Source organism: Meriones unguiculatus, chromosome X (assembly GCF_030254825.1).
Source record: "Meriones unguiculatus strain TT.TT164.6M chromosome X, Bangor_MerUng_6.1, whole genome shotgun sequence".
NCBI classification, from domain to species: Eukaryota; Metazoa; Chordata; class Mammalia; order Rodentia; family Muridae; genus Meriones; species Meriones unguiculatus.
Window position 1 is genome coordinate 58,363,420 of NC_083369.1, and position 11,652 is coordinate 58,375,071.

Here is an 11,652-nt window from a genome sequence, read left to right on the forward strand (position 1 = left end):
TCCAAAGACTGCATACCACTGTTGCTGGCATAGAGAGGCTTGGCCATCAGTAAATCCAATTGTCTTAGTTAATGTTCTATTTCTGTGTAGAGACACCATGACCACAGCCATTCTTACAAAGAAAGGCATTTAATTATGGCTTGCTTGAGTTTCAGAGTGTTAGTATATTGTCATCAAGGCGGGAATCATGGCAGCATGCAGGTAGACATGGTACTAGAGGAGAAGTTGAGAATTCTCCATCCAGATGCAGGCAGCAGGCACACACATGCACACACATGCACACACATGCACACACACACACACATAAACACTCACACACAGAGAATGAACATTTGAAATCTCAAAGCCCACCCCCCAGTGACACACTTTCTCCAACAATACCATGTCTACTACAGCAAGGCCATACTGGAGCAGGGTGTTTTCTGTATCTGTACTCAGGGCCTCATTAAACAATGTGAATTTTTGAACTACTGTGGCAACTAAGTCCATGTTAGTTGGCTAGTACATCAACCCTTTGTGTCAGTAAATTCAAATGCAAATACAGGTTGGCCAGTGGAAGGCAGGAGAAAGAATCTTTTAGATCCAGGACCATACAGATAGATATTCCTTTGTGTGTGGGAGGGGAAAACAAACTTAGGAGGGTGTAAGTGTTAAGAGCTGTGGGGTGGATGATTTCTAACCATTTGTTGACTTCTTTTAAATCCTGTAATGCTTGTAATGCTTGGAAGTCTTGAGTGTATGACTTCAAGACAGGTAACCAAGGGTGTTTCAAGAAGAGTTTCAGGGGACAATAATACCTGCTTCCCTCAACCAGTTGATATGTTTGATGATCCCTTGCTTGGCCTCATGGCATATGGGATATGGTTTGATCAGCACTTGTGTTGCAGAACTCAATAACCAAACAATGATGTGTGGCTAGTGTGCTAATAAGCCTGGTGGGTTCTCCTTTGCACAAACATCAATGCTATCTTGCTTTGAGTTTCTACAGGTAGTCTGAGGATATCTTTTCCTTCATGGTGGATGAGTCCTCCTCAGATAAAGGACAGGTGACCAGACTATTGGTAGGTGCTTGGCCCGAGTAGAGACTTAAACTAGCTAACTATGCTCAGAAATAGATGAAGGCTCTGAATTTTTGTAATAAATACCTTCTAGTTACTGGGTATGGTCAATCTGGCATAATCAGAAAAGAATGAATCAGTTCTTTATCCTAGGTCTAAATTCCAGGAGATTATTGATTATCAATGGGAAGTGGGCGATTTGGCCTGTTGCTCTTTGGCTTTGTGTCTTTCTGGAGGTAGGAAGGCCAAGGGGTTCAGTTAAGAAAGAGTGAGCTGCTCCAGAATATATTAGAAAGTTAATAGGTTTCCCCTCTACTCTTGCTGTAATCCTAGGCTCCCAGGGGCTAAGTAGTATGAAGCCCAGACCCTGTCAATTTCTAGCTAGGTGGAGGATGGGATGGTACTCCGTTTCTTTTTCTTTTCTTTTTTTAAAAAATTAATTACAATTTATTTACTTTGTATCCCCCCATAAGCCCCTTCCTCCTCCCCTCCTGATCCCAGCCTCCCTCCCCCTTCTTCACACACGCCCCTCCCCAGGTCCACTGATATGGGAGGTCCTCCTCTCCTTCCTTCTGATCTTAGACTATCAGATCTCATCAAGAGTGGCTGCATTGTCATCTTCTATGGCCTGGTAAGGCTGCTCCCCCCTCAGGGGGACTTGATCAAAGAGCAGGCCAATCAGATAATGTTAGAGGCAGTCCCTTTTCCCATTACTATGTAACCCACTTGGAAACTGAACTGCCATGGGCTACATCTGTGCAGGGGTTCTAGGTTATCTCCATGCATGATACTTGGTTGGAGTGTCTCTGGGAAGACCGCTGTGTTCAAATTTTCTGGTTCTGTTGTTCTTCTGTGGAGTTCCTGTCTTTTCCAGATCTTACTTTTTCCCACTTCTTACATAAAATTCTATGAACTGTGTCCAACAGTTGGCCATAAATCTCAGCATCTGCTTTGATAATCTACAGAGCAGAGCCTTTCAGAGGCCCTCTGTGGCAGGTTCCTAGCTTGTTTCCTGTTTTCTTCTCCTTCTGATGTCCTTCTTCTTTGCTTTTCGGGATGGGGATTGAGCATTTTAGTCAGGGTTCTTTCTCTTCATTAGTTTCTTTAGTTGTACAGATTTTAGTAGGTTTATCCTATATTACATGTCTATATGAGTGAGTATATACCGTGTGTGTCTTTCTGCTTCTGGGATACCTCACTCAGGATGATCCTTCCCCAGTCCCACCATTTACTTGCAAATTTCATGATTTCCTTCTTTTTCATTGCTGAGTAATATTGCATTGTGTAGATGTACCACAATTTCTGCATCCATTCTTCAGTTGAGGGGTATCTAGGCTGTTTCCAGCTTCTGGCTATTACAAATAAAGCTGCTACAAACATGGTTTAGCAAATGTCCTTGTTGTGTACTTGAGCCTCTTTTGGAGATATGCCTAGGAGTGGTATGGCTGAATCTTGAGGAAGCACTATTCTTATTTGTCTGAGAAAGGGCCTGATTGATTTCCAGAGTGGTTGTACAAGTTTACATTCACTCCAGCAGTGGAGGAGGGTTCCCCTTTCTCCACAGCCTTTCCAGCATGTGTTGTCACTTGAGTTTTTCATCTTGGCCATTCTGATGGGTGTAAGGTGAAATCTCAGAGTCGTTTTGATCTGCATTTCCCTAATGGCTAATGACATTGAGCATTTATTTAAGTGGAGAGATCAGGGATACAAGGCATATATCTAAACATAGTAAAGGCAATATACAGCACGCCTATAGCCAACATCAAACTAAACAGAGAGAAACTTAAAGCAATCCCACTGAAATCAGGGACAAGGCAAGGCTGCCCACTCTCTCCATATCTCTTCAACATAGTTCTGGAAGTCCTTGCTAGAGCAATAATATAGTTGAAGGAGATCAAGGAGATACAAATTGGAAAGGAAGAAGTCAAATTATCACTATTTGCAGATGATATGATAGTATATGTGAGTGACCCCAAAAATTCTACTAGGGAACTCCTACAGAAGATTAAACACTTTCAGCAAAGTGGCTGGATACAAAATTAGCTCCAAAAAATCAGTAGCTCTCTGTATACCAAAGAGAAAAGGGCTGAGAACGAAATTAGGGAAACAACACACTTCACAATAGCCACAAATGACATAAAATACCTTGGTGTAACCCCAATCAAGCAAGTCAAAGACTTGTATGAAAAAAATTTCAAGTCTCTGAAGAACTTTTGGGCAGAGTGCAGGGAATCTTAGGAAAGAGGTGGGAAACAGTAAGATCTAGAGAAGACAGGAACTCCACAAGGAGAGCAACAGAACCAAAAACCTGAGCACAGGGGTCTTTCCTGAGACTGAGATTCCAACCAAGGACTATGCATGGAGATAACCTAAGACTCCTACACAGATGTAGCTCATGGGAGTTCAGTATCCAAGTGGGTTCCATTGTAATAGGAACAGGGACTGTCTCTGACAAGAACTGATTGGCCTGCTCTTTAATTACCTCCCCTGAGGGGGAAGCAGCATTACCAGGCCACAGAAGAAGACAACACAGCCACTCCTGATGAGACCTAATTGACTAGGATAAGAAGGAAGGAAAAGAAGTCCTCCCCTATCAGTGGACTTGAGGAGAGGCATGCATGCAGAGGGTAGAAGAAGGGAGGGAACCACAGAGAGGATACAAAGTGAATAAAGTGTAATTAATAAAGAAAAAAAAAGAAAAAAATTAATTAGAAGAAGATATCAGAAAATGGAAAGATCTCCCATGCTTATGGCTTGGCAGGAGTAACATAGTAAAAATAGTCATCTTACCATAAGCAATCTACAGATTCAATGCAATTTCCATCAAATTACCAAAACAATTCTTTAAGACCTGGAAGGAAAAATTCTCAACTTTATATGGAATTACAAGAAACCCAAAATTGCTAAAACAATCCTCTACAATAAAAGATCTTCTAAAGTTATCTCCATCCCTGCCTGATCTTTATCTGTACTATAGAGCAACAGTAATAAAAATTGCATGGTACTGGCTTAGAAACTGAATGGTGGATCAATGGAACCGAACAGAAGACCCTGAAATAAACCCACACACTTATGGACACCTGAACTTTGATAAAGATGCCATAACCATACAATGGAAAAAAGACAACATCTTCAACAAATGGTGCTGGTCTAAATGGATGTATACATGTAGAAAAATGCAAATACATCCATACTTATCACCCTGCAAAAAACTAAATTCCAGTGGATCAAAGACCTCAACATAAAACCAGACACATTAAATGGGTTAGAAGAAAAAGTGGGAAAGACACTAGAACTCATTGGTACAGGAGACATCTTCCTGAACAGAACACCAACAGCACAGGCTCTAAGCAACAATCAATAAACAAGACCTCATGAAACTGAAAAGCTTCTGTAAAGCAAAGGACACCATCATCAAAACAAAAGGACTGCCTACAGACTGGGAAAGGATCTTCACCAACCCTCTATCTGATGGAGGGCTAATATCCAGAATATATAAAGAACTAAAGAAGTTAAGAAGCAACAAAGCTGCTTTTCAGCTTCTTTAGTTCTTTATATATACTGGATATGAGACCTCTGTCAGATAAAGAAGAATTTTTTTTTTTTTTAGCAATTCTGGGTTTCTTGTTATTCCATATGAAGTTGAGAATTTTTCTTTCCAGGTCTGTAAAGAATTGTGTTCGTAATTTGATGGGAATTGCATTGAATCTGTAGATTGCTTTTGGTAAAATGGCCATTCTTACTATGTTAATCCTGCCAAGCCATGAGCACGGGAGATCTTTCCATCTTCTCATATCTTCTTCTAATTCTTTCTTTAGAGACTAAAATTTTTTTTCATACAAGTCTTTGATTTCCTTGGTTAGGGTTACTCCAAGGCACTTTATGTCATTTGTGACTATTGTCAAGGGTGTTGTTTCCCTAATTTCTTTCTCAGCCCTTCTGTCTTTAAAGAAGCTGAAAAGCAGCAAACCAAGTAATGCACTTAAAAAATGGGGAACAGAGCTAAACAGAGAACTCTCAGTAGAGGAATATCAAATGGCAGAGAAGCACTTAATGAAATGCTCAACCTCATTAGCCATTAGGGAAATGCAAATCAAAACAACCCTGAGATTTCACCTTACACCCATCAGAATGGCCAAGATCAAGAACTCAAGTGACAACACATGCTGGAGAGGTTGTGGAGAAAGGGAACTCTTCTCCACTGCTGATGGGAATGTAAACTTGTACAACCACTCTGGAAATCAATCTGGCGCTTTCTCAGACAACTAGGAACAGTGATTCCTCAAGATCCAGCCATACCACACTCCTAGGCATATATTCAAAAGAGGCTCAAGTACACGAAAAGGACATTTGCTAAACCATGTTTGTAGCAGCTTTATTTGTAATAGCCAGAAGCTGGAAACAACCCAGATGCCCCTCAACTGAAGAATGGATGCAGAAATTGTGGTACATCTATACAATGGAGTATTTCTTTGCAATGAAAAAGAAGGAAATCATGAAATTTGCAGGTAAATGGTGGGACCTGGAAAGGATCATCCTGAGTGAGTTGTCTCAGAAGCAAAAAGACACACATGGTATATACTCACTCATATAGACATGCAACCTAGGATAAACCCACTAAAATCTGTGCATCTAAAGAAACAAAGCAAGAGGGGTCCCTAACTAGAACGCTCAATCCCCATCCTGAAAGGCAAAGAGGATGGACATCAGAAGAAGAAGAAAACAGGAAACAACCTAGGAACCTGCTACAGAGTACCTCTGAAAGCCAGAAGAAGAAAACAAGAAACAACCTAGGAACCTGCCACAGAGGGTCTCTGAAAGCCTCTGCCCTGCAGACTATAAAAGCAGATGCTGAGCCTGATGGCCAATTGTCAGGCAGAGTGAATGGAATTTTATGTAAGTGGGAAATAGTAAGAGCTGGAGAGGACAGGGTCTCCACAAGGAGAGCAACAGAACAAGAAGATTTGAACACAGGGAACTTCCCAGAGACTCATACTCCAACCAAGGACTATTCATGGAGATAACCTAGAACCCCTGCACAGATGTAGCCCATGGCAGTTCAGTGTCCAAGTGGGTTACATAGTAATGGGAAGAAGGACTGCCTCTGACATAATCTGATTGGCCTGCTCTTTGATCACCTCCCTCTGAGGGAGGAGCAGCCTTACCAGGCCACAGAAGATGACAATGTAGCCACTCCTGATGAGAACTGATAGACTAAGATCAGAAAGAAGGAGAGGAGGACCTCCCCTATCAGTGGACTTGGGGAGGAGCATGCATGCAGAAAGGGGAGGGAGGCTGGGATCCGGAGGGGAGGAGGGCGGGGCTTATGGGGGGATACAAAATGAATAAAGTGTAATTAATAAAATTAAACAAAAAATTAAAAAAAGAATACATTGTAATAAATAAATAAATAATTTTTGAAAACAAACAAAAAGCAACAAAGCAAGCAATACAATTTAAAAAGAGGATACAGAGCTAAACAGAGAATTCTCTGTAGAGGAATATAGAATGGCAGAGAAACACTTAAAGAACTGTTCAAAGTCCTTAGCCATCAGGGAGATGAAAATCAAGATGACCCTGAGATTTTACCTTACACCCATCAGAATGGCTACGATCAAAATCTCAAGTGACAATACATGCTGGAGAGGTTGTGGAGAAAGGGGAACCCTCCTTAATTGCTGGTGGGAATCTAAACTTTTACAACCACTTTGGAAATCAGTCTGGCACTTTCTCAGACTACTAGAAATAGTGCTTCCTCAAGATCCAGCTATACCACTCCTAGGCATATATCCACAAAAAGCTCAAGTACACAACAAGGACATTTGCTCAACCATGTTTGTAGCAGCTTTATTCGTAAAAGCCAGTACCTGTAAACAACCCCAATATCCTTCAATGGAGAAATGGATACAGAAACTGTGGTACATTTATACAATACAATACTACTCAGCAATTAAAAACAAGGAAATCATGAAATTTGCAGGCAAAATTGCAGGCAAATGGTGGGATCTAGTAAAGATCATTCTGAGTGAGGTATCCCAGAAGCAGAAAGACATGCACGATATACAATCACTTATAAGTGGATAGTAGATCTATAAGATAGGAGAAACATACTAAAATCTGTATACCTAAAAAAGCTATACAAGAAGAGGTTCTGGGGTAAGATGATCAATTGTCACTTAGAAAGACAAATTGGATGGACATTTGAAGTAGGAGAAAACAAGTAACAGGACAGGAGCCTATCACAAAAGGCATTTGAAAGACTCTACCTAGCAGTGTATAAAAGCAGATGCTGAGACTCATAACCAAACCTTGGGCATGGTGCAGGGAATAATATGAATGAAGGGGGAGTTTGTAAGACCTAGAGAGGGCAGGAGCTTCACAAAGACCAAATATATCTGGGCACAGGGGTCTTTTATGATTCTGATTCTCCAACCAAGGACCATGTATGGATATAACCTAGAATCCCTGTTCAGACGTAGCCCATGCAAGCTCAGCATCCAAGGGGGTTTCCCTAGGAAGGGGAACAGGGACTGTCTTTGACATGAACTCAGTGACTGGCTCTTTGACCTTCTCCCCCGACCCCGAGGGAGGAGCAGCCTTGCTCGGCCACAGAGAAGGATATTGTAGCCAGCCCTAATGATACCTGATAAACTAGGGTTAGAAGGAAGGGGATGATTACCTCTCTTATCATTGGAGTTAGAGAGGGGCAGGGAGGAGATGAGGGAAGGTGGGATTGGGCAGGAATAAAGGAGGGGGCTGCAGCTGGTATACAAATTAAATACCCTGTAATTAATATAAAAAATAAAAATTATAAAAGATAAACTATATATGAACAACTAAAATAAAGATTTTCTTTAAAAGAAATATGAGAGGATTTAAGGAAGGGAAAATTGTATTCAGAAGTACTGTAGAAAACTATATTTTTAATAAAAAGGAAATACTTAAAAAATTTAAATATTTCATTATTTTTAGGCAGTTTTTATACAGTTACATCATATCCCCCTTCCCTTTCTTCCCTTCAAACACATTCTCCTCCTTGCTCTTTCAAAACCATGACTTCTATTTTTCATTAATTGTTGGTATATATTCCTAAATATATAAATATACCATGCTCAGTCTTTATAGTATTAATTGTATGAATATGTATTAGAGGTTTCCCATTTGATATTGGAAAAACAACTGGTGCTTCCTTTCCTGGTGAAGACTGTCTGATCTTCTCTCAGCATTCCTTAATTGCCTGAAATTTGTCCCATAGATTTGAAGCCTTCTCAGCTCCCTCACCCCCCAACTACCTTGGTTCACTTTACCACGTCTGTTGTTGTCCTTGTTCAGCTTATGTTTAGGTAGTCATGTTGGTGAGCTAATAATAAAACTGAATGGAAATGAAGAATGTGCTGTTAATTCAGCTGGAGGAACACAAACAAAACTCTTGGCACCTTCTCTGTCCTATGGTCTGTTTTATTTTAATCACATAACTTCATATAACTTTTAGTTTCAATGTTTAAAAATGTGAGTTTAACAGTTTATCCCTCTGAGAAGACAACTCGGATAGTTGCTTAAAACATTAAATAAATAAATAAATAAATAAATAAATTAATTAATTAATAAAACAAAAACAAAAAGTCCGGTAGGGGAGGGTTTCTTTTTCTTTCTTCTGATCCTAGTCTGTTAGGTCTCATCAGGACTGGCTGCATTGTCTTCCTCTGTGGCCTGGTAAGGCTCCTCCTCCCTTCAGGGGGAGGTGATCAAAGAGCAGGCCAATCAGTTCATGTAAGAAGCAGTCCCTGTTCCCATTACTATGGAACCCACTTGGACACTGAACTGCCATGGGCTACATCTACCAGTGGACTTGGGGAGGAGAGTGTGTGGAGAAGGGGGAGGAAGGGAGGGATTGGGAGGGGAGGAGAGAAGTAATTAGATGGGGTATACAAAGCAAATAAAATATAATTAAAAATAAAAAAAAACTAATCAAGAGAGAGGACCCTGACTAAAATGTTCAATCCCCATCCTGAAAGGCAAAGAGGATGGATGTCAGAAGAAGAAGAAAACAGGAAACAAGTTAGGAACCTGCCACAGAGGGCCTCTGAAAGGCTCTACTCTGTAGATTATCAAAGCAGATGCTGAGACTTAAGGCCAACTGTTGGGCAGTGTGCATGGAACCTTATGTAAGAATTGGGAAATAGTAAGATCTGGAGAGGACAGGAACTCCACAAGGAGAACAACAGAACCAGAAAATTTGAACACAGGGGTCTTCCCAGGGACTCATACTCCAACCAAGTACCGTACATGGAGATAACCTAGAACCCCTGCACAGATGTAGCCCATGGCAGTTTAGTGTCTGAGTGGGTTACATAGTAATGGGAAGAGCGACTGCCTCTGACATAATCTGATTGGCCTGCTCTTTGATCACCTCCCCCTGAGGAAGAGATATGGAGAGAGTGGGCAGCCTTGCCTTGTCCCTGATTTCAGTGGGATTGCTTTAAGTTTCTCTCTGTTTAGTTTGATGTTGGCTATAGGCTTGCTGTATATTGCCTTTACTATGTTTAGATATATGCCTTGTATCCTTGATCTCTCCACTTAAATAAATGCTCAGTGTCATTAGCCATTAGGGAAATGCAAATCAAAACGACCCTGATATTTCACCTTACACCCATTAGAATGGCCAAGATGAAAAACTCATGTGACAGTACATGCTGGAGAGGCTGCCTCCACTGCTGGTGGGAATTTAAACTTGTACAACCACTCTAGAAATCAATCAGGCACTTTCTCAGATAAACAGGAATAGTGCTTCCTCGAGATGCAGCCACACCACCCCTCCTAGGCATATATCCAAAAGAGGCTCAAGTTCACAAAAAGGACATTTGCTCAACCATGTTTGTAGCAGCTTTTTTGTAATAGCCAGAAGCTGGAAACAGCCTAGATACCCCTCAACTGAAGAATGGATGCAGAAATTGTGGTACATCTACACAATGCAATATTACTCAGCAATGAAAAAGAAGGAAATCATGAAATTTGCAGGTAAATGGTGGGACTGGGAAAGGATCATCCTGAGTGAGGTATCTCAGAAGCAGAAAGACACACACGGTATATACTCACTCATATAAACATGTAATATAGGATAAACCTACTAAAATCTGTACAACTAAAGAAACTAATGAAGAGAGAGGATCCTGACTAAAATGTTCAATCCCCATCCTGAAAGGCAAAGAGGAAGGACATCAGAAGAGGAAGAAAACAGGAAACAAGCTAGGAACTTGCCACAGAGGGCCTCTGAAAGGCTCTACCCTGCAGACTACCAAATCAGATGCTGAGACTTATGGCCAACTGTTGGACAGAGTTCATGGAATCTTATGTAAGAAATGGGAAATAGAAAGATCTGGAGAGGACAGGAACCCCACAAGGAGAACAACAGAACCAGAGAATTTGAACACAGGGGTCTTTCCAGAGACTCATACTCCAATCAAGTACCATTCAGGGAGATAACCTAGAACCCCTGCACAGATGTAGCCCATGGCAGTTCAGTGTCCAAGTGGGTTACCTAGTAATGGGAAGAGGGACTGCCTCTGACATAATCTGATTCGCCTGCTGTTTGATCAAGTCCCCCTGAGGGGGGAGCAGCCTTACCAGGCCACAGAACATGACAAAGCAGCCACTCCTGATGTGATCTGATAGACTAAGATCAGAAGGAAGGAGAGGAGGACCTCCCTTATAAGTGGACTTGGGGAGGGGCATGCGTGAAGAAGAGGGAGGGAGGGTGGGATCGGGAGGGGAGGAGGGAGGGGGTTATGGGAGGATACAAAGTGAATAAAGTGTAATTAATAATAATAAAAAAACAAAAAAAAATAAAAAGATTTATTAGCCGAGCAAATACTACACTGGGTGTCTGGGATCCCATTTTAGCTTTGAGCGTTTCTCATGGTGAGCTTTTCAGCCTCAAAATACATTCTGGGCTGAGAAAGCGCTAAGCTTTCATGGTCTCTCCATCAGATTCTGCCTCCAGGTTCTTGCCTTGCTTAAGTACCTGCCCTCTGTGTTTCTGATGACGAACTGTTATGTGGAACTGTGAGTGAAATAAATCCTTTCCTGTCCTATATATTTTGGGTAGACATTTTTTTAGTTAAAGAGAACAGTTAGCCAGAAGAAGAACTCAAAGAGCAAAGTTAGTGTATTTAGATATTATCTTAGAACTATATGAACTTTGATGGATTAGGCCTTTGTTTTCATTTTAGCAAGTGCTGCTTTCTATGTGCTGAGTTTTATGGACTGGATGGTACTTCCATCATGGATTCAGTCATGCTAAGGTCTGGGGGGGGCTTCTACTAAAGTCTGGAGCACTTCCCTCTATTGCCTTCTGTGAACACATTTACTCAAAAATCAAGCAAATACTAGTCTAGATTTTTGTAACTTTCTTCGTATTTCGTTGTCATGATCAATTGAAGATAGAAAGAGACCTCTTCTTTTGGGAGGGGAGAGGGTTTAGAGACAGGGTTTCTTTGTCTAGTCCTGGCTGTCTCGGAACTTGATCTGTAGACCAGGCTGGCTTCAAACTCACAGGGATCGGGTCTGTCTTCAAACTCACAGGGATCGACCTGCC